We start from the raw sequence: 23,259 nt of genomic DNA on the forward strand, positions 1-23,259 counted from the left end.
AGCGGTTTAGCACCTGCTTTTGGCCCAGGGCGTGATCCTGGAGTCCCGGGATCGAGTCCCACATCGGGCTCCCTGCATGGAGCCTGCTTCTCCCTCTGCCTGTGTCTCTGCCTCTCTGTGTGTGCGTATGTGTGTGTGTCTATCATGAATAAATAAATAAAATCTTTAAAAAAAAAGATTAAATAAGGTAACAGATATCAACAACTTAAAACAGTGCCTAGTGCAAAACAAGTGCCGTGAGCATCCCTTCCAATTATTATTATGCCTTAGACACCTGAGCTGCTCGGTTGTAAGATAAGGGTGCGATGAAGTCACTTTTCCAAATCATTTTTAAATTATTTGAACCTTCTTTATTGTGAAATATGACATACGTACAGAAAGAATCTGAAACATAAATAGTCCACTTAACAAATTATGACAAAGGGAACATACCTGTGTAACCACCACCCAGATGAAGAAACAAATCCTACCAGCTTTCCATGAGCTCCTTCCCACCCCTGCCCAGGGACTACTTTCTCTCTCCACATGCAGGTACCCACCATAGTGACTTTTACCTAATTTATACTGCCTAAGTATGCCTTCTTGTAGACAGTTTCATTGTGCCTATTTTCCCCATGATGTGAATAACATTATACAGTAAGAACTCTTGTGTTGGAAAAAAAAAAAAAAAGGACTCTTGTGTTGGCTTCTTTCACTCAACATTATGATTGTGAAATTCACCCAGGTTGAGTGTATGAGCGCAATCCATGCCTTCTCATTGTAGAGTCGTATTCCATCGTGTGAAGACACCACAATACCTTGATATGTTTATATACCGACTATGGATGGAAATTAAGTTGTTTCCATGTTTTGCTCTGACAAACAGTATTGCTATATACATATGTGCTACATATAGTGCACATTTTGGTCTAGTATGTTCACAACATATATATATGTTCAAGGGACATATACAGTTGACCCTTGGACAATACAGTTGACCCTTGGACAACACAGGTTTGAACTGCACGGGTCCACTTATATGTAGACTTTTTACAGTACAGCATTGTAACCATATTTTCTCTTCCTGGTGATTTGCTTAATCACATTTTGTTTCTCTCGCTTGCTTTATCATAAGAATACAGAATCTAGTTCATCTTACATACAAAATATGTGTGAATTGACTATTTGTTATTCGTAGGACTTTTAGTCAAGAGTAGACTATTCATAGTTACCTTTCGGGAGAGTCAAAAGTTATACTCAGAGTTTTGACTGCATGGGCGGGGGGATCAGTGCCCTAAACCCTGAATTGTTCAAGGGTCAACTTATTACACATTTCCCTCGGATAAGAACCCAGGAATAGAATGGCTGGATCATAGGACATATATGTTTATTTTTAGTAGCTACGACCAAAGAGTTTTCCAAAGTGGTTGTAATGTTTTCTTCTCCCTCTATGTTGGAGAATTTCCATTATTCTGCATCCTCATCAACACTTGGTGTTGTCAGGCATTTTGTTTTGAGCTATTCTGGTGGACGTTTAGTGGTAGCTCATTGTAGTTTTGATTTGCATTTGCATTTTAATTTGCATTTGCATTGAACATCTTCTTGTTTGCATATTGGCCTTTTGAATATCCTTTATGATGGTGTGCTTGTTCAAGTGTCTTGCCCAATTTTCTTTTTTTTTTTTTTTAAGATTTATTTTAGAGAGAGAGAGTGCACATGGGTGCATGAGTATGAACAGGAGGAGGGGCAGAAAGAGAGAGAATCTCAAGCAGACTCCCCACTGAGCACAGAACCTTATGTGGGGCTCGATCTCACAACCCTGAGATCATGACTTGAGCAGAAATCAGAAATCTGACACTCAACTGACTGAGCCACCCAGGCACCCCATCTTGCCCAATTTTCTATTGCATTGTCCATTTTTTTTCAAATGGTCTTTTTTTTTTTTTTTTTGAGAGGGAGGGAGCTCACAGGTGCATGCAAACAGGGATAGGGGCAGAGGGAGAGAGAGAATCTCAAGCAGTCTCCCCACTGAGCGTGGAGCCCAATACAGGGCTCCATCTTACAACCCTGAGATCATGATCTGAGCCGAAATCAAGAGTTGGTCGATTAACCAACTGAGCCTTTCTGGTGCCCTGGTTGTCCATTTTTAAATGGATTTGTTCTTTATATACTCAGGACACAAGCCATTGGTTAGTTGGTTGTATTATGAAGATCTCCTACTATATAGCTTGCCTTTTCATTCCCTTAATGGCATATTTTAATAAACAGAAGGTCTTCACTTTGGTGCAGTTCAATTCCTTGATCTTTTCCTATGAATAGCTACTTTTATGTCTTATTTAAGAAACTAGCTATTTCCATAGCTCCAAGACATGTTACATTCTCTTATGCTGTTTTCCAAAAATGTTATCATCTTGCATTCCATTCAGGTTGATGGTCTACCAGGAGCTGATTTTTGTGTGTGGGGTGAGGTAGGGCTTTTAGTTTTATTAAAACAGGGGACACCTGGGTGGCTCAGCAGTTGAGCGCCTGCCTTTGGCTCAGGTCGTGATCCCAGGATCCGGGATGAGTCCCACATCAGGCTCCCATTGAGGAGCCTGCTTCTCCCTCTGCTTATGTCTCTGCCTCTCTCTCTCAGTCTGTGTCTCTCATGAATAAATAAATAAATCTTTAAAAATTTTTATTAAAATAGTACAGGTGGCTAATAAAATAAGGATAAATGAGTTAACTTTTTTAAGGAGACTTCTTTTTAGAAGAGTACTTTTCCATTATGGAAGTAAATCATCTTATTACTGAAAACTAAGAACTTAGAGAGAGCCAGAAAGGTTTCCCAGCTCTGGGAACTGGTAAATCTGGATTTGAACCCTGGCTCTGCTGCTTATTGACCGAGTAACCTTGGCAAGTCCTGCCCTTCAGAGTCTCAGCTCCTAATCTCTAAAATGGGTATAGTAGTGCCTGCCTCACAAGTGCTCGGAAAGATACAGCATGTAAAGCCTTTAATACAGGGTGGGGTGCAAAGAAAGAGCTCAATTAATAGTAGTAACAATGAGTAACAAACGATTTTATTTAATCACTCAGTGTCCATTTACCCCTAAGCTACCACTGGTGACAGTGGATGCCCCTCCTTGGAGCATTTTTTTCTTCGCCACTGGATCTGGGTTGAATCATGACTATGCCATAGTCCTATATGATTTTTACTGGACTCTCCTAAACATTCTTTTATACTGGCTGCATGATATTCCAGTGGGTAGCATATTTCACCCATACTGAGGAGAAGCAAGACGTCACGAATGAATAAAAGTCAGGGCTCTGGAGCCAGATAGTCTGGGTTCAAACCCAGTCCCAGCATTCAGTAGCATTTGCCTCTCCATACCTCAAATTCGTCATCTGTAAAATGGGGATAACACACTCTACCGCATACCTGACATGTTTTAAGAGGGTTTGCTGTGAGAACTGAGTGAGTGCAAATAATGAACTAAGAACGATGATGAAAACGGTGCTTGGTGCCAGCTGAGTCCTCAAAGATCTTAACAGAAATATTTTGGGATTTAGAAATTCATCCTAAGAAAATAAGATGGGCTGATAGCTGGACAGAAGAAGCCATAGATGTGTGATGAAGCAAGAACAGTAAAATGTTAATGGTAGAGTCTGGGCGGTGGAAACTGGTGTAAGCTTCTTGCCATTCTCCTGTGTGTTTGAAATTTTTCATAATAAAGTGTTGGGGGAAATATTTGAAGAGATCCCTGTAGCTGTTGTGGGTGATGGTAGTTGGAGAAACAGAGCAGCGATTGTTTCCTGAGCACTTGGTGTGGGCCAGGCACCATGTATATGGAATGCTTTGTTTCATGGCCCTCACCATCTGTAATGCAGACTTTAGGAGGCCCGTTTTACTGCTAAGGAAACCGAGGCTCAGCAGGGCTTAGCGTCTCACTGTGTGGACTTTGGGTCATTGACTTGGCGAGGTGAGAGCAGGGGAGGAGTATGGGATCCAGCAGAGGTCAGCAGTAAATGGGCAGATTCCTTCTGAGAAGGTAGGACAGAGCTCAGGGACAGTGACCTGGGCAGACAGATCCGGAGGTCCCCCCTGGGGAATGCTCCTCATTATCTTAGCTGCCTTGCACGGAGCCCTCCTCATGGGCCAGGCATCGTTATGAATGCTTTATTATTTTTTTAAGATTTTATTTATTTATTTATTTATTTATTTATTTATTTATTTATTTATTTATTCATGAGAGACACACAAAGAGAGGCAGAGACACAGGCAGGGGGAGAAGCAGGCTCCCCACGGGGAGCCCGATGCGGGACTCGATCCCAGGACCCTGGGATCACAACCTGAGCTGTAGGCAGATGCTCAACCGCTGAGTCACCCAGGCGTCCCACTATTACGAATGCTTTAGGTGAATGATCTCATTGATACTGGACCCCGATTATTAACCCCATTAACAGATGGAGAAACTGAGGCTTAGTGAGATCGAGCCACTTACCTAAGACCACACAGCGGGTACATCAAGTTAGAAGTAAAACCCTGCTGTGTCTGATTGGAAGGCCTAGGATGTGGACACTGTTAGGAGAGACTTTCCCCAATTAGGGTATTATCTATTGAGAAATACTGTCACCTCCACCCTCAAATTTATCTGCCCACTTCTCTCCCTTCCCCAGCATCTGCCCATTGTTCCCTTCCCGGACTGTCTCAGCAGCCCCCTCCCTGGTCTCCCTGTGCCCAACCTGACCCCACAGTCTTCCCCACGTACAACCAGGGGGAGCTTGTTAACTGCCCGGAGCCCTCCTGTGGCCCACCCCACACGACCTGCCCCGTCACCATTCTGTCCTCCTCTCTCACCATCACGCCCTTGCTCACTCTATTCCAGACACAGGAGCTTCCGCGTTGTTCCTTGAACACCAGACACACTCTTACCTCAGGGTCTTTGCACTGGCTGTTCCCTCTCCCCGAAACACTCTTCCTTGACACCAGCGTACCTCCCTCCCTCTTTCCTTTAGGCTTTGACCAAATGTCCCTCTGTCAGTGAGGCTCTCCTTGACTTTCTTTCCTTTTTTTTTTTTTTTAAGATTTTATTTATTTATTCATGAGAGACACACAGAGAGAGGCTGAGACACAGGCAGAGGGAGAAGCAGGATCCATGCAGGGAGCCCAATGTGGGACTCGATCCTGGGACACCAGGATCACGCCCTGAGCCAAATGCAGACCCTCAACCACTGAGCCACCCAGGCGTCCCTCCCTTTGACTTTCTAACATAAAATAGCAATCCACCTTCACATACCATTCCCAAGCCCCGAAGCCGGGGATCCGCGAACTGTTTCTGTAAAGAGCAAGGTAGTAAATAGTTTAGGCTTTGCAGACCATATGGTCTCTGCCACAGCGACTCAACTCTGTGGCTATAACACAAAAACAGCCATCAACAATATGCAACCCGATGAGCATGCCAGTGTTCTAATAAAACTTTATTTATGGACACTGACATGTGAATCTCATGCAAATTTTATGGGCCACAAAAAATCTGTCGATTTCCTTTTTGCAACCATTAAAAGAAGTAAAAAGCATTCTTAGCTTGGGAACTGTGCAAAAAGTGACGGGCTAGATCTGATCTGCAGGTGGCAGTTTGCCGACCCTGCCCAGGGTACACCCTGCCCAGTGTTTTCACACAGCACTCATCACCTTGCATCAGACTAGAATATTTACCTCTGTGTTACGTCTATTGTCTAACTTTCCCACGAGATCATTAGCTTCAAGAAGGCAAGGACTTGGTCTGTCTGGCACATGGTAGGTGTACAATAAAGATTTGATAAACGATTGCATACATGAATCCCAATCACTATTGGGATCACTCTTTACTTCCTCACTGGGGGTAACCATGACCGTTGCCCATCCCCTGGGGCCTTGCTGCTTCAAGAGGAACCCAAAAGGGACACCCGGGTGGCTCAGTGGTTGAGCATCTGCCTTTGGTTCAGGGCGTGATCCCAGGGTCCTGAGATCAAGTCCCACATTGGGATCCTTGTGAGGAGGCTGCTTCCCCTCTGCCTATGTCTCTGCGTCTCTTCATCTCTCATGAATAAATAAATAAAATCTTAAAAAAAAAAAAAGAGGAATCCAAAAGCGCTAGGTCCAAGAATTTGAAATTGGGAGGAAGAGATAAGCAGAGACAATTTCCTTTCATCCCAACCTCTGTGCTCCATTATTTCATTCTGCCTATGATGTCATGTGTCAGGGGACCTGTGAGCCACCGGAGGTGAGGGGTGTGATCAGGACACAGCTCACCTCCTGGGAGATGCCACTCTGCCTCAAATTATGGTAGGAAGGAAGGGTGACTCGCCCTCTTGGAGATGGAAGCTTCCCGTGACAGGCCCAGGGCAACCCCTCTGAACACTCAGTCTCCCGCCTACCTGAGGCTTCATCCTTATAATCATGGCCTGAGCCAGTTCGGTGCTCACTATGTGTCAGGTGTCATGAGCGTGATCATGTCGAGTCCACACCCCCCCTTATTATCCTCACATTCTAGAATGGAAACTGAGGCCCAGAGAAGTGAACTCACTTACCTGAGATCACCCCATTAGTAAGCAGAAGAGCTGAGATTCATTTCTAGGGCCTCCTGTCCCTGGGGCCTTCACCATCGGGCTCCATCATCTTCATTTCATCCCTGTGCCCGGAGACATCAGCCATCACACACTGGATTTCAGGCCTCGAGTCCATCGGCATCTCCCAACACTGTCCAATCACGGGGTAGGAGGAATGGTTCCATTAGATCCAGAGTTGGGGCCTGGGACAGAGTAAACCCTCAACAAATGTGAACTTTCATCACATTTATCTGCCCAACTATTTATTGTACCATTGTTTGGCTACATTTTCCATTGGAGTCATGTTGGGAGGGGTAGGAGAGGATTGACTTTAAAATCAATATGTAAGAGTTTTAAAAAGATGTCATATAAAATTACCTTTTTGTAAATGTATTTTATTTATTTATTTATTTATTTATTTATTTATGAGAAAGAGAGAGAGAGAGAGAACATGCACCAGAGGGTACAAGAGGTGGAGAGGGAGAAGCAGGGAGCTCAATGCGGGGCTCTATCCCAGGACCCTGGGATCATGACCTGAGCTGAGGCTGACACCTAACCGACTGAGCCACCCAAGTGCCCCAAAAATTGCCTTTTAAAAAATTCTTTATATGTCTTTAAAAAAAAAAAAAAGAACATTTCCATACTTAGTGAGTGCTAGGCCGTCATTCGATGTGCTTTACACATCCTAACAAGGCTGAGAGATAGGGATTTTATTATACCTACTTCACAGATGAGGAAAGCCAAGCATAAAGTTCCTGCTTCTGGGCAAGCCAGCACGCAGACGTCCTGTTTTTCCTCAAACATCAGAGTCGATTGCTGAACAGTGATTTAGAAGTTGAGGTTGAAATCCAAGAACAATGAAAAAACACCGCTGAACAAGGTTAGCTTGCATTTGGGATCCACGACATCTTAAAAATAGATAGTATGACATGTCCGAGCATGGTTACCACGAGAAAGGTGGTTGTGCAGTGAGAGGGAACTAACAAAATGGTGAAACACATGCTTATTGAGTAGAATAGCCTGTAGGGGATTGGTCTTGTTTTGGGAGGAGGGGATTTTCCCTGAGAACACAGAACTGAACACCTATGATGTGTGTTCACTCAGGCTGGGAGTCATTGGTGGTAGTAGATTACCCTCAGCACTGTGTGGGACGCTCCCTAAACGTTGTATTTTGTTTCATACAACATGGCACAGAGTATAAAACCCTTACGCGCAGCTTAAAGAATAACAGTTTATTTTTTTAAGATTTATTTATTTATTTATTCATTCATTCATTCATGATAGACATAGAGAGAGAGAGAGGCAGAGACACAGGAGGAGGGAGAAGCAGGCTCCGTGCCGGGAGCCCGATGTAGGACTCGATCCCGGGACTCCAGGATCATGCCCCGGGCCAAAGGCAGGCGCTAAACCGCTGAGCCACCCAGGGATCCCCAAGAATAACAGTTTAAAAGCCTGTAAACTCAGGGTTCCTGGAAAGCTCAGCTGGCTAACGTCTGCCTTCAGCTCAGATCGTGATCCTGGGGTCCTCGGATTGAGCCCCAGTCACAGGGAGCCTGCTTTTCCCTCTCCTGCTGCCCCAACACCCCTACTTGTGCTCTCATTCTCTCTCTCGATCTCTCAAATAAATAAAATCTTGGAGTGCCTGGGTGGCTCAGTCGGTTGAGCGTCTGCCTTGGGCTTGGGTCGTGACCCCTGGGGACCTGGGATCAAGCTCTGCATCAGGCTCCTTGCTCAGCAGGGAGCCTGCTTCTCCCTCTCCCTCCACCTGCCACTCCTCCTGCTTGTGCTCTCTCTGTCAAATAAATAAATAAAATCTTTAAAAAAAGAAAGAAAGAAAGAAAGAAAGAAAGAAAGAAAGAAAGAAAGAAAGGAAGAAAAAAGCCTGCAAACCCATTACCTGGGTAAGGAACCAGATAATTTTCATTGCCTTAGCACCCAAGTCCCCTGTAAACATTACCATGGCCTCTGTGTTAATTTTTCCTTTTCTTTTCTTTATTATAGTTTATCACCTATGCAAGATTCCTCCAACATCATGATGCTTGGCATTTATTTTTATTTTTTAAATTTATTTATCCGTTTATTTTTCTTAAAGTAAGCTCTAGCACCAACGTGGGGCTTGAACTCACAACACCAAGATCAAGAGTCTCATGCTCTGTGGGCCTGAGCCAACCAGGTACCTTGTGACATTTCTTTTTAGACTTTTAATTTATAATCATTTTAGATTGACAGAAAAGTTGCAAAAGTAGTACAGAGTGCTCCAGTATGCCTCTTGCCCAGTTTCCTCTAACGTTAGCATCTTATAAAACCGTGGTACGAAAAAAAAAAAAAAAAAACTAAGAAATTTACGTCAGTACAGTATTATCAGCTAGACTACAAACTCTGGGTTTTTCTTGTCATAGCACAAACACCTTTCTCATGGTAACTGGGATCCTAGTATATAATAATATCTATTTATCCACTATTATGGTTGAGTTTTTAAAAAATGATGAGAAGGCAACTTGACTAGGAAACTCAGGAGCCCAGGGGCCTTTGAGGGGCCTGTCTGGCATCCATCCCCCTGGTGCCAGGGCTCATGCCTGAGCTTCCCCCTGCAGCCAGTGTGTAGCTCTGGCCCAAGTAGATAGAAGAAAACTTTTTGCAGGGGTGAAAAAAGGGTGAAGAGAAAGAGCCATCCACCTGTGGAAAGAAAGAGCAGACCAGCCACTCTTGAGTGGAAGTCCTTGGAAGAGGATGAGCTGGACCATATCCAGGTCACAATCTGGTGTCAGCTTCCTTGAGATTCTACACAAACCCCTTCTGGAGAGTTCCATGGAGGAGGGCCTGAATGAATGCTAGAAAGCACAAGGCTAACCATAAATGAACTTAACTGTCAGGGCTGTTATGTGGGATGCGTCCCGCACAGCCAGCAGGAATGTGGTCAGCCCTGCATTTTCCACTTTTGAGAAAACCCCCAGCTTTCCACAGCTCTCATGAGTGAGAGCCAAGCAGCACATTTACTGGGGGAGAAATGAGCCCCTTGGGGGGATCCAGCAGCCACTGGAGGGAGAGCAGGGCCTGGGTCATGGCCAAGACAAGTCAAATACAGACAAGAATGTGGCTCACATCTGCCAGCCATTTTCTCCTCAGGTTAAAAATCAAATCAAAACAAAACAAAACAGTACAGTGGCAGCTGGCATGTTGGGGATGACAGTCCTCAACATGAGTGTCCCTTGAGTCACATGGTCCTGCTTGGACCTGCTGGTTGATCTCTAATCTTGATACCCAGCTGCCATGCTGGGGCTTCTATCATCCTTAGGGTTCCCCTCACTTCTCTCCTGTGAGGGGCACTTGTGTCTTGGATCCCCATTCTTCCTTTATTTTATTTTATTTTTTTATTTTATTTTATTAAGATTGTATGTATTTATTTATTCATAACAGACACAGAGAGAAGCAGAGACATAGGCAGAGGGAGAAGCAGGCTTCCTGCAGGGAGCCTGATGTGGAACTCGATCCCAGGACCCCAGGTCATGCCCTAAGCTGAAGGCAGATGCTCAACCACTGAGCAAAGGGTGCCCCTTTTCCTCTTTTTTAGTGATGCTTTCATTTTTGGTGGAGCACATCCTCTAGCTTTTTGAGGAAGGTTCCTCAGGAGGTGAATTTTTAAAAGCCTGTCATTCAGAAAATGTCTTCAACTTCCCCTCTTGCTTAATTGATAGTTTCGCTGGCTATAGAATTCAGGAACAGAAAGTAGTTTCCTTCAGGCATTTGAAAGCATCGCTCCTTTGTCCTCTGGTTGGCAGTATAGACAGTCCCAATTTACAATGATTCAACTCACAATTTTTTGACTTTACAAAAGTGCAAAAGCAATGCCCGTTCAGTAGAAACTACATTTCAAATCTTTAACTTTTTTATCTGTTCCCAGGCTAGTGATATGCAGTATGTTACCCTCTCAGGATGCTGGGAATTGGCAGCAAACTGCAATTGTGATCAGCCCTGTGATCATGAGGGTAAACAACAGGTACACTTACAACCATTCTGTTTCTCACTTTTAGTACAGCATGCAATAAATTACATGCGGGGTGCCTGGCTGTCTCAGTAAAGCAAGTGGCTCTTGATCTTGGAGTGTTGAGTTCAAACCCCATGTTGGGAGTAGAGTTTATTTTAAAACATAAATTAAATTATAAATAAGTTGGGCAGCCCAGGTGGCTCAGTGGTTTAGCGCTGCCTTCAGCCCAGGGCGTGGTCCTGGAGACCCGGGATTGAGTCCTGCCTTGGACTCCCTGCATGGAGCCTGCTTCTCCCTCTGTGTCTCTGCCTCTCTCTCTCTCTCTCTCTCTCTCTCTCTGTCTCTCATGAATAAATAAAATATTTAAAAAATTATAAATAAGTAAATAACAGGAAATGTTCAACACTTGATTGTAAAATAGATGTTTTATCCAACTGTAGGATAACATAAGTGTTCTGAGCATGTTTAACGTTGGCTCGGCCAAGCAATGATGTTCAGCAGATTGGGTGTATTAAATGCACGTTTGACTTTACAGTACTTTCAACTTACAATAAGTTCATCAGGACGTGACCCCATCATAAGGCAAGGAAAAATCGGTATTGTGCTTGAGATGTTTAAAACCATTCTGTCTCTTGATCCTTTGTTTTTGCTATTGGTGACGGCAGTTGATGACCTTCCCTTTCCTAAGCTTAGTAAAACATTGTGTCCCCAGAGCTCTGAAATTTCACAGTGAGAGATCCTAGGGTCTATTTTAATCAATTCTGGTGGACACCAGGAGGGGGCGTAGAAGCAGCGGGACCAATGAGATGGTCCAGGCTGGAGATGAGGGTGGACCAGACCAAATATGGGGGTAGCATGGGAGTGGTGAGAGGTGAACATGTTTTGGGTAGATTTTTGAAGGTAGAACTAACAGAAATTGACGTCACGTGGGAAAGAGGATGAGAGAGAAACAGAAGAATCAAGGACAACTCCAAGACTTTGCCTTGAGCAACTGCAAGGATGAGTTGCCTTTTGATGAGATAGGGAAGACAGAGAAGATACAGACCAGGAAATCAGGAATTTGGTTTTCTGTGTGTTCATATGGAGATAACCCTTAGTCATCAAAATGGAGGTGTCAAACAGGCAGTTGGATAAGGGGTCTAGAGTTCAAGACGAGATTGGGCCAGAGAGAGACATTTGGGAACCAACAGCATATTAATGGCATTTAAAACTGGCTAGGAACACCAATGGGAAGAGATAAGGACTAAGGACCCAGCCTTGAAAGACTGAGAAGGAATAGTCAACAGACATGGTGTTCTGGAAGCCAGAGGACAAAGGAAGGATGGAACCCTTAGCCAAGTTAAATACTCCCGGTGGACCAAGGATATTGAAGTAATTAAACTTTGAATGTAGCAATGTGGAGGTCACTGGTGACTATGATTGAAGGATCCTTTTGTCACGGCCGCACATTATGCTATGTTGGGAGGACCATGACTTAGTTCAACAATCCCCTCTGAGGGATATTTAGATTGTCCCCTATCTTCGGCTATTTCAAGCAGTACTGCCATGAAGAACCTTGTATATACATCTTTTTGTACTCTGTGCCTGTGCTGTTCCCCCACACACAAATTTCTGGGTTAGAGAGTAGGTGCATTTCTAAATCTGACAAATGTCACAAACTGTCCGCCATAGAGGTTGTACGAGTTGACACTCCCACCAGCAATGTGTGACCTTTCCCTGGGGGTCTTGCCCAATACAAGGCATTGCCAGTCTTTTTGTGCTTTACCAACTTGCTTTATTAAAAAAATGGTGGGGCTCCTGTGTGGCTCAGTCAGTTAGGCAATACAGTTTTGATCTGAGTTCAGGTCTTGATCTCAGGGTCATGAGTTCAAGTCTTGTGCCAGCAGGGAGCCTGCTTTAAAAAAAATGGTATCTCACTGTTACTTTTTTTTTTAAGATTTTATTTATTTATTCATGAGAGAGAGGGGGGAGAGACATAGGCAGAGGGAGAAGCAGGTTCTCTGCGGAGAACCAGATGCAGGACTCAATCCTGGGACCTGGGGATCATGCCCTGAGCAGAAGGCAGACGCTCAACCACTGAGCCATCCAGGTGCCCCTGTTACTATTTTTAAGTTTGTTTATTTAAGCAATTTCTACACTCAATGTGGGGCTCGAACTCACAACCTCAATATCAAGAGCCACATGCCCTTCTGACTGAGCCAGCCAGGCGCCCCTCAGGGTTATTTTACCGTGCATTTATTTTACTTCAAATCACATTTTACACCTTCTTATATATTTAAGAGCTATTTCAGTTTCTTTTTCTAGGAACTATCTGTTCATAGGCTCTGTGTACCTTTTTTCCCTACGGGATTGTTCCATTTCTTACTGATTTGTGGGAAATCTATATACGTAGCAGAAAAATCAGCTCTTTGTGGGTGATACAATTTACACCTTTCTCATTTTGTGAGCGTTAATTCTAGATTGATCAAATTTAGATATTAATTTGGATTTTGGATTTCTTAATGTGGATTTTGAGATTTCCAAATCTCAAAGATTTGGATTTCTTACCCCACCCCCCTCTCTCTCCCTTCCCTGTGATTTCCGTTTCTAGAAGAAATGCTACTACATCCAATCTTCTTGCAAACACAAGCTCCTGACTGGCAAGCTTCTCAGGTAAAGCCAGGGTGATCTAATCACATCTGATGAGGTTGCTGTAAAAGAATCAAAAATTATCAAGGAAACGATGAGAGGAGACTTCCACCACTGTCAGCGAAAACTTTACCTTGAGTCCGGATTGTGGCGAAACTTGAATGATCACTTTGAAAGTCTCGCAGTTCCTTTTTTTTTTTTTTAATTTATTTGATGACAGAGAGAGAGAGACAGTGAGTAGGAGGAGCTGCGGGCAAAGGAAGAGGGAGGGAACTGAGCAGGGAGCAGCTCAGGGCTCGATCTCAGGACCCTGAGATCATGACCTGAGCTGTAGGCAGATGCCTAACCGACTGAGCCACCCAGGCTCCCCGAACATCTGGCAATTCCTATTTTAGAGTGTGGTTTTTGAAATTTTTCGACTACAGTGCAGAATCAGAAATGTATCCACATCATAACCCAGCATGCACACACATCTGCACATTTATTATTTATTTTATTTTATTTTATGTTATGTTATGTTATGTTATTTTTATTTTATTTTATTTTATTTTATTTTATTTTATTTTATTTTATTTTATTTTATTTTATTTTATTTTATTTATTCATGAGAGACACACAGAGAGAGGCAGAGGGAGAAGCAGGCTCCCCTCAGGGAGCCCAATGCAGGACTCAATCCTGGACCAGGGATCATGCCCTGAGCTGAAGGCAGACGCCCAACCACTGAGCCACCGCGTCTCATGCATATTTATTATTTAGTTGAAAGTTTTGTATAACTTGTGCAAGATTTGCAAAGTAGCATCGGCTCCAATGGTCTGTTTGCTACGGTTTCGTTTTTGTTTTCGGATTCCCATGCAAATCCACTTAATCTTTCATTTCAAGGCCTTAGCAGATCCAATGCCTCCTTTCTGTAACAAATATATATTTAAAAATTTTTCTGCACAGATATTTAAAAATGTATGTTTTATTCAACTTCAGGGAGGTATAATTTACATTACAATTACACTGCAACAAGCCCACTTTGTGTGTGCAGTTTGATGATTTTGGGCAATTGTTTACCACCGCAATCAAGGTAAAGAACATTTTCATCGTTCCAGAAAGTTCCTTTGTGCCTCTTCACAGTCAAACCTCTCACCACCCACCACCCACTCCCCAGGGTAACTGCTGTTCTGATTTTTATCACCATAAACTAATGTTATAATATTTTTAAATGTTCCTTTTACTACCCTGAAATAAAATTTATGGATAATATAACCTACCCACATACAAACACATTTTTTCAAATCAAGATAATGCCCTCATTGTAATATAAAGAAAGAATAAGAGGAAAGTAATTTGTAATACAATAATGAAAGACTCGGGCCTGATTAAGCTGCAAGACATAATGATGGGGTTGGGGGTGTGTGCTAGGGGCAGAATCTTCCTGAATGCTCTCTGGACTACCACAAACAAGACAGACACAGCACATTGTACTGGCGATACAAAGAACCCAATGGTGAACAATGAAAAAACTTCCCTTGTTACAACCGGTATTTGCAGTCTCGGAAAATTTATAACTTTGTTTATGAGTAAGTGGAGCTCAGTGCTGGACTTGGGTAATTATAAACAGGTTGTTTACCCCCACCAGCACCTCACGGGATGTGGTGTTGGACTTTCCATCTGGGGCACTGTGGGAAGCCTCATGGGACATCTGGCATCCTGGTGCCCTGGTCCCCTGTCCAGGAAGTACCGGTGGCTCCCCTAACCCTTGCGACAAAAACCTTCCCCCAGTTTCCCAAACACCCCCTTGGGGAGAGGTAGCCACTCCAGAAATGATTCTCAACCACAATCCCAGGGGCCACCTGGTTGGCTCAGTCGAAAGAGCATGTGACTCTTGATCTCAGGTTCGTGAGTTCAAGCCCCATGTTGGGTGTGGAGCCTCCAAAAAAGAAAGAAAGAAAGAAAGAAAGAAAGAAAGAAAGAAAGAAAGAAAGAAAGAAAGAGAAAATAACTACAATTCCAAAAGTATTGCTTGACAAAATAGCTCCTCCCAATTAAGCAGATTCTGGCTCCCCTTCCACTTATCCCCAGGCCCCCCTGGGCCCTCCCGTGTGGGTGCCTCCTGCAGTTTCTGGGCCCCTCTTCCTGTCCCAGAATCAACTGCTCCTGAAACAAGTTGAGTTCCAACTTCTTTGGGAAATGCATTGACATTTCTACCCCTTTGTGTAGGGATCTTCCTCTAACTCCTCTAACTTCCTCTAACTTCCTTTCCTTTACCTTTGAGGATTCACCCCCTTTTACTCCTTTGTAAGTATTTCAGTGGCATCTCCAGGCATCCCAAGGATGCAGGCTTTGGGTCAAATCCAGCCCACGTTCATGTTTCCTTTGGTCTGGAGAGTGGGCCCCAGAAGCACAGCCAACTTGAAAGGGGACCCTTGAAGCCATCATGCCAAACACTTAAGAGCTCCGGTATTTGTTAGGGTGGCTTTGAGCACATTTCTTAACCCCTCTGGACCTCCATTTACTCAAAAGAATGAGGATGATGATTATACTTATGCAGAAAACAGTTAATGCCGCAGGCCGAGGTGCACTCCCAAGAAGCTCCTATTTTTGTGATTGGCCCTTGGCGGACACCTGACAATCGAGCTCTTTGAATGTTCTAATAAGAGTGTTTTGCACACTTGAGGTCTTAAACCACACTGTACCTGTTTGTCTGGATAGTTTGTGTGGACAGTGTAATTTGCAGTTGAACACGTCCTTCCCTCTGGAGCCTCAGGACTCGGTCAGTCTTCAAAGACCGTGTGCCCCCATAGCTGACCCCCAATAAAAACTGTGGACTCAAAAAAAAATGACAAAAAAACCCTGGACTCCTCGGCACAAGTAAGCATCCTTAGTGGACAACACTTTGCACATGTTGTCACCCATCATTGCTGGAGGACAATGCTAAGTGCGTCCTGTGTAGCTCCCCTGGGAGGGGACTTTTGTAAGCTCGCGCCTGGTTTCCTCTGTGTTTTCTCCCCATGAACACTTTCCCTTTCACTGTAATAAAACCATAGCTGGGAGCATTACACCTTCTGGGTCTAGTGAGTGCTTCTAGTGAATTACTAAATCCAAGGGTGGTCTTGGAGACTCCAACACAATACCCAACGTGCTTTGGGATATAGTCAAAGGAAACCCAATCCCAAGAGGCTTTGGAGATAAGGACATTCATTCCTCCTCATAACCAGGAGACATATAACACCTGGGTTAGTGTAGTGGCTCAGTGATGGCAGCAAGGGACGTCTCTGTCCACTTTTCTCCTCCATCATCTTCAACATGTTGGCAGCCATCTTGGGACTTGTCACTGCATTGTCCTAAGACGGCCTCCAGTGCTTCTTGCATGATTATATCTTCACTCAACTTCTGCCACAAAGAAGAAAGAAAACATTTATACACACACACACACACAGTTATATACACCCCAAAAATTATATAAACATACGGCATAAATTAATTATCATAGTGCAAACACTCACATAACCAGCGACCAGGGCAAGAAATAGACCAGTGCATTATGCTGAATCCCCCTCATCACGCCCTCTCTCAATCACAGACCTCCCAACTCTAGGAGGTGTAGGTAGTCTCACAGGTTCTTTTGAGCAGGATAAACTCCCCCAAAGTGCTCCCATCATTCTTCCCACAGATCTTGTACCTGAATAAAACTGGGGCCCTCTAAGCCAGGAAGAAGGGCTTGGTTGTGGGGTGAGCGACACGTCCACGGGCTCAGGGACACTCTATCTCCATCTTCAGTAACTTTGAGCATCGAGTGGAACCTCTATGTCTCCCGAACCCCCCTGGGGGGCTCCAGCCCTGCCTTTGGTCAGTGGAATCCTCTGTCATTGTGAGTGTTGTGTTTGCCAAAACCTCTTTTTTACTAAAAAGTTTCAAACCTACAGAAAAGTGGTTAGAGTAGTATAATAAACCCCACCTATTACCTCTGTCCAGATTTAATAACTGTAAATGATTTGCTATGTTTGCCTTGTCCTTATTTTTTTCTGAATCGTTTGGGAGTAAGCTGTAGACATGATGACCATTCATCCTAAATACTCAGGTACATATCAGATAAGAATCAGGTCATTCTTGGGGCGCCTGGGTGGCTCAGTGGTTGAACATCTGCCTTTGGCTCAGGGCGTGATCCTGTGGTCCAGGATCAAGTCCCACATCAGGCTTCCTGTGAGGAGCCTGCTTCTCCCTCTGCCTGTGTCTCTTCCTCTCTCTGTGTGTCTCTCATGAATAAAAAATAAATAAAAATTTGAAAAAAAAATTCTTGGGAGCCATTTGATTGTCACATGCCTTTAGTCCCTTTTAGTTTGGAATAGTCTCCCATATGTCCATACTTTTATTTCTATGATACTGGCTTTTTCAAGTCCAGAATAGCTGTTCTTTATAAGGTCCCACATTCCAATTTGTCTGATTCTTTCCTCAGGGGGTCATTAAATTTGTTGTTCCATCTGTAGCTAATTAGCTTCAAGCACTCAAAGCATCTTCTTTTTTTTTTAAGATTTTATTTATTTATTTAAGAAAGAGAGCATGTGCGTGAGCAGGGGGAGGGGCAGAGGGAGAGGGAGGGAATCTCAGGCAGACTCATGGAGCCCATGACCCTGAGATCATGACCTGAACCGAAACCAGAGATCCGCTGCTCAATCGACAGAGCCACCCAGGTGCCTCCTAGTTCCCACAGAATAGAAAGTAGTTTTCACTATTAGTCATTTCTATTTTACAGATGAGGAAACTGAGGTCAGGGAGATTGGGTAGTTTGTCGCTATCACATATTTAGGAAGTGGTAAGGTCTGGAAATGAGCCCACATCTTTCCCATTCTGCAGCTTAATCCAATACTCCTTAGCTCCCGCCCGCAACCCTCCATGGGCATCAAGAAACATGGATGTGGGCATTACCTACAGGTGCTATTTCAGCAGAAGTCTCCTAGAAGTTTCAGCTTTAAATTATCAGAGATAGAATCTCTCTGGTCTTCTAACAAAGGTACAGCCGCTTGGTGACAACCACCAACCCTCACTTTGGCCATCTGGGTGCTGGGCACCCATGCATATAAAGAGAAGACCCAAGAGAAATGAAAGGTGACTCTCATGCCCAAACCATACAATCTGGGTCTATCACCTGGAAAAAGCTAGTTTCTCTGAGGCCGTGTTTCCCAAACCTCACCTGCCCATGTACCACTTGAGTATTTTAGCCATGTTGAGGGTCTACTGTAACCATTATTTATCAAATATTTTTCTTTAGATCAATTTAGACTTAATTTTGTTTAAGAGGTAACTTTGTATCCCTACTCTAAAGGGAAAACCAAAGTCATTTTAACTTTCTCTCTTTCTTTCTCTTTCTTTCTCTCTCTCTTTCTTTCTTTCTTTCTTTCCAGGCTCCACACCCAGCATGGAGCCCAACGCAGGGTTTGAACTCACAATCCTGAGATCAAGACCTGAGCTGAGATCAAGAGTCTGAGGTTTAACGACTGAGCCCCCCAGGTGCCCTTTACCATTCTTTCAAGGAAAACACGTGGCTCTTTACATAAAAAGGTTCGTGTTGGTGCGACTTAAAAATCTCTGTAGCGTGCTCTCCTTCTTGGGATATGATGTCCTGGGAAGAAATAAGTCATGACTTTGAGATTGGTTGGTCAAGGGTGGAAAACTGGCCCAGAGATGTAGAAAGGACAGGGATGATTGGGCGGGTACCTGAAAGGATGCAGCAAGGCCCAAGCCCCCGAGGGTTGGAGACACAAGCGTTTGATGTCGTGTCATAGTGTTGGGGAGTTGGGGGTGCCTTTGGACATCTTTGGACAGCAACATCTCGGAGTCACCCATCAATCAGAGGACCGGGGCCTGGGCTCCCCAGAGGTCTGCAGCACGAGGTGGGGAAAGAGAGCTGTCGCAGAGAATACCCACCCAGGGGCTCAGGAATAGGCAAGAGGCCAAAAAAGCACTAGTTAAAACAGGCCGTGATCAGAGCTCTCAGAAACTCACCAGTATTTTTGGGAGAACATTTACACATGCACATGCGCACACTCACGCACAAACACAAACTCCAAATAAGGATGCTCTGGGTTGCAAGTTAACAGGAAACATACTGAGATTTGTTGGTCTGTCTGATGCTCGGAGACGTGTTGGTATCACAGGTTTTCCTTTCCCTGCTCTGCGGTCTCTCGGTTTCAGCTTCAGCCTCACGTCGCCGGAAGGCTGCCTACACCAGCGCAACACGCCTCCTTGTCTGAGTCTGGCAGGAGGAAGGGAGAGGGGCAGGCAGACAGAGGCGGGCTTCGAGACAGAGAGAGAACCTGTGTCTTCCCTAGAGACCCTCCCTGGAGAGTGAGAGGGATGCCCTCAGGAGCAGCTACTAGTAACAATGCCAATTAACACTTGCCTGGCACTTTCTGGGCTACAGACACTCTTCTGAGCCTTTCTATGCGCTGCTTCATCAACTCTAAGATGCCCTGTTTGTGAGAGGCATCTCAGAAAAAAACACAGCTGATTTAACCATGACACCCCATCCATTTTAACACCCAGCCCAATCCCTTAGATCAATGAAATGCTCATCACACCCCCATTTCACATGAAGGGAAACTGAGGTTGCATGAGTAGTTGGCCATTCCACTAGTCACAGGGCAAGGCTGACCTTGAACCCAAGGCAGTCTGGCTACAGAGTAGCAGATCTAATCTACTGGCCCCCCCTGCCCCCCTTGGCCGAGGTCGGAGCTATCTGAGAAGCAGACACAGGCAGAGACCGGGAGGTCGGCCGATGGTGAGGCTTCGGCAGGTGGTCACAGCGGGCTTCCCAACACCCCGGGGTTGAACCTCTTCTCTGAAATGTAAGCTTCTCTCTGGCAGGATTAGAGGCACATGGATGGGCTCCAAGGAACCATTTCCCCTCATTCTGGAGGGCTCACGAAGGGACCAGACAAGCCTGAGCTCTTCTTCCTCCGCCTCTCCCTCCTGGGGAGTGGAATGGAAATCATCCTCCTTGCCCAGTAACCTGGCGAAGTACAGGGAAAGGAAAAAAATCTTTTCCTCTACCCATTGTCAAGAAACAAAATTCAGGGGCACCTGGGTGGTTCAGTGACCTGAGCCTTTGGCTCAGGTGGTGGCCCCGGGGTCCTGGGATCGAGTCCTGCATTGGGTTCCCGGCAGGGAGCCTGCTTCTCCCTCTGCCTGTGTCTCTGCCTCTCTCTGTGTGTCTCTCATGAATGGATGGATAGAATCTTAAAAAAAAAAAAAAAAATTCAACTGAGTAAATTTGAAGGCTTAATTGGCTCTATTCAATGATTCATGAATTGAATTGATCTAGATACTCAATGAGTTTAACTTAACTCATCACTTAGCAGAATGTTAAGCTTCAGATTACCAAAAAGGGTCAGGAAAACTGTTGAAGACAGTTTCCCTAAAAACTTTATTCTACTTACATCTGTTTAATTTCCTTGTTCTTAACAATTATTGTAGAAGCTGCCTTGAAACAACAGGCGTGAGCAATGGAAACTGGATGCAGGCCAAAGGGCCCACAGCGACCCCCTGGCTCAATACAGACAGGCCCAGCAGGCGGCCCACCTCAAAATATCCACAGGCCCTAACTGACCAATGAGCTGTGTACAACCAGGCACAGATACCCAAGAAGGGGAAATTCCATGGGTCCCCATTCCTCTTCACCTTCTGGCTTTAAATACAGCCCCCACCTGCTGCCTCCTTGAGGGTGGTCTGTCCCCTGCTGTCCTGCTCGCCACCCCTTTATGGTGTATTCAGTAAACCTCTATCTCCTTTGTTCTGCTGTCCACACCACCGACCCCCTCTACACCTGATTGGGACAACCCACATTTTGGGGGCTCCCATCTGATCAGGAGAGACACTACAATTATGTTTAGACCACCCACAAAAACTTTGAGAGGGGCACCTGGCTGGCTCAGTCAGAGGAGCATGAGACACTTGATCTCAGGCTCTAGAGTGAAACCCCACGCTGGGTGTAGAGATTACTGAAAACCTAAAAACAAGCTTTATGAGGCGTTAGATGCCATATCTAATGCTGGTAATTCTGAAGACAATTAAAATGTCCATTTTATTTTATTTATTTTTTAAAAGATTTTATTTATTTAATTGACACAGAAAGAGAGTGAGAGAGAGAGAGAGAGGACAAGCAGGGGGAGTGGCAGGTAGAGAGAGAGGGAGAAGCAGCGTCTAGGCAGAGCAAGGAGCCCAATTCGGGACGCGATCCTGCACCCTGGGATCGTGACAGATGCTTGACTGAGTCACCCAGGCACCCTAATATGACCATTCTAATGAAACCAAACTTTAACTAGATTTTATTTGACGAAGGCTATCCCAGATCAATGGACCTGAAAAGTAGTTGGCTCAGCTTCTACTGTATTTTTCAGAATTTTTATGAATCCTTAAGTCACATGTTTGATTTTCTTCAAGCCAGTTAAATAGAGGTCTTTTACGAATTAACCTTGACAATACCACCCGGAGGTGGAAGGTACCACACAGCCACAACACACACATACGTGTATATATACTTTTTTTCACATATGTGTATATAGACACAAATACACAAACGCAAACGGAGAGAGACCTTAGAGCTTCCACACACTGAAGATTTCCCATAAGCGAAGGTTCCAAATGACCTTCTGCCTTTTGCTTTCCTTCTGATCATGATTATTTCCCTGAAGTCCCACTTTGACATTTATATCTCAAAGGCACAGGGAAGAGTGCAAGTTACAAGCCTTTTAAGATAAATAGGGGAGGTTTTGGAATTAGAATTTTTTTAAAAAAAGGAACAACTGAACTCTGAACTTCCTCTAGAACCGAATTTCTAGTTTTACAGAGATTTGTAAGCTCAGGACAGCTGCTCTCCGTTACTCAACAAGTTGGATTTGCAATGTAAGGTGATGCCATAGGTTGTCTTTATACAAGGGCTTCTTTAGAAGATCTTTATTTTCGGGGTGCCTGGGTGGCCCGGTGGCTGAGCATCTGCCTTTGACTCAGGGCATGATCCCGGGGTCCTGGGATCGAGTCCCGGAGCCCACTTCTCCCTCTGCCTGTGTCTCTGCCTCTCTCTGTGTGTCTCTCATGAATAAATAAATAAAATCTTCAAAACAAAACAAGGTTTTACTTTCCTTCTGGGTACAGAATTTTATTTTAGCTTGGAGGGAAAGGCCTTCAAAAATATATCATCAGGCCCCACAAGTTTGGGCCATTTCTGACAACAGGGCTACTTTATAGTTCTTAGCTGGGTCAAACTGTAAATATTTCTGGCAGTATATAACAACTCCTTGGGCTCTGGAGGCGTTCCCAAAGCGGGTGCAGAAGAGATTTTCTTTTCCTCTGTCTCCCTCGTACTGTAGACAGAGATCCAGGAGGGCTGACTCTGGCACCGATTCTCACCCTTCACTGGCTTTTGCCAGACTTTCCAGGATCCCATCTGCAGCTCTGCTAGTTACCAGCATTTGGCAAGGTTTTTCATTGTAATTTCAGTCTTCCTTTGGCTGTTTAATAAGAGAACAACATAGCAGCTTATCAGAAAAATTCCTCGGAGTCCTGTCATCTTTGGGAGGGCCCCTCCTTTCGATGCAGGCAGGGCCAGCCAGAGGCCCCAGGTGGGGTCCCACCGGCCCAGCCCGGAGGGTCCTTGGCTTCATGCAGGTGGGAAATTAAATGCAAGCTAGCAGGACCTGAGAGCAGAGTTTATCGAGGATAGACAGAGAACAGATAGAGACGAACGTCTGGGAGACTCACAAAGGAAAAGAAGAGGGGATCCCTGGGTGGCTCAGTGGTTTAGAGCCTGCCTCCGGCCCAGGGCGTGATCCTGGAGTCCCAGGATCAAGTCCCACATCAGGCTCCCTGCATTGGAGCCTGCTTCTCCCTCTGCCTCTCTCTCTTTTTGTGTCTCTCATGAATAAATAAATAAAATCTTTACTAAATAAATAAATAAACATGGGCCACAGCACTTGCTAATGGCCACTGTCATCCTAGGTTGTAATTCCTGGGAGGGCCTGGCAGCAGGTTGGGAGGACCCCAGCCACAAGTGAGGTGTAACCCACATTTCTGTTGCACCTTATTTTGGGGCCCCTAAGTCACCAAGCCAAGTTCTCAGG

General features: G+C 44.7%; 1 long non-coding RNA gene across 3 annotated transcripts in view; it reads left to right on the forward strand.

Annotated features, from left to right (window-relative positions):
* LOC102152935 overlaps positions 1–18,974 on the forward strand; it is a 22,933-nt gene extending 3,959 nt beyond the window's left edge. The window contains exons 2-6 of one of the 3 annotated variants that reach the window (XR_005354642.1): positions 8,639–8,719; positions 10,448–10,543; positions 13,122–13,183; positions 16,818–17,015; positions 18,547–18,974. This is a non-coding gene — a long non-coding RNA (uncharacterized LOC102152935). Of the gene's footprint in view, positions 1–8,547; positions 8,720–10,447; positions 10,544–13,121; positions 13,184–16,817; positions 17,016–18,546 lie in introns of all 3 variants that reach the window. The other 2 variants (XR_005354640.1, XR_005354641.1) reach the window with 2 other exon arrangements.
* The last annotated feature ends 4,285 nt before the right edge of the window (positions 18,975–23,259 follow it).

The sequence above is a fragment of the Canis lupus genome, chromosome 1 (genome assembly GCF_011100685.1).
Source record: "Canis lupus familiaris isolate Mischka breed German Shepherd chromosome 1, alternate assembly UU_Cfam_GSD_1.0, whole genome shotgun sequence".
Taxonomy (NCBI): Eukaryota; Metazoa; Chordata; class Mammalia; order Carnivora; family Canidae; genus Canis; species Canis lupus.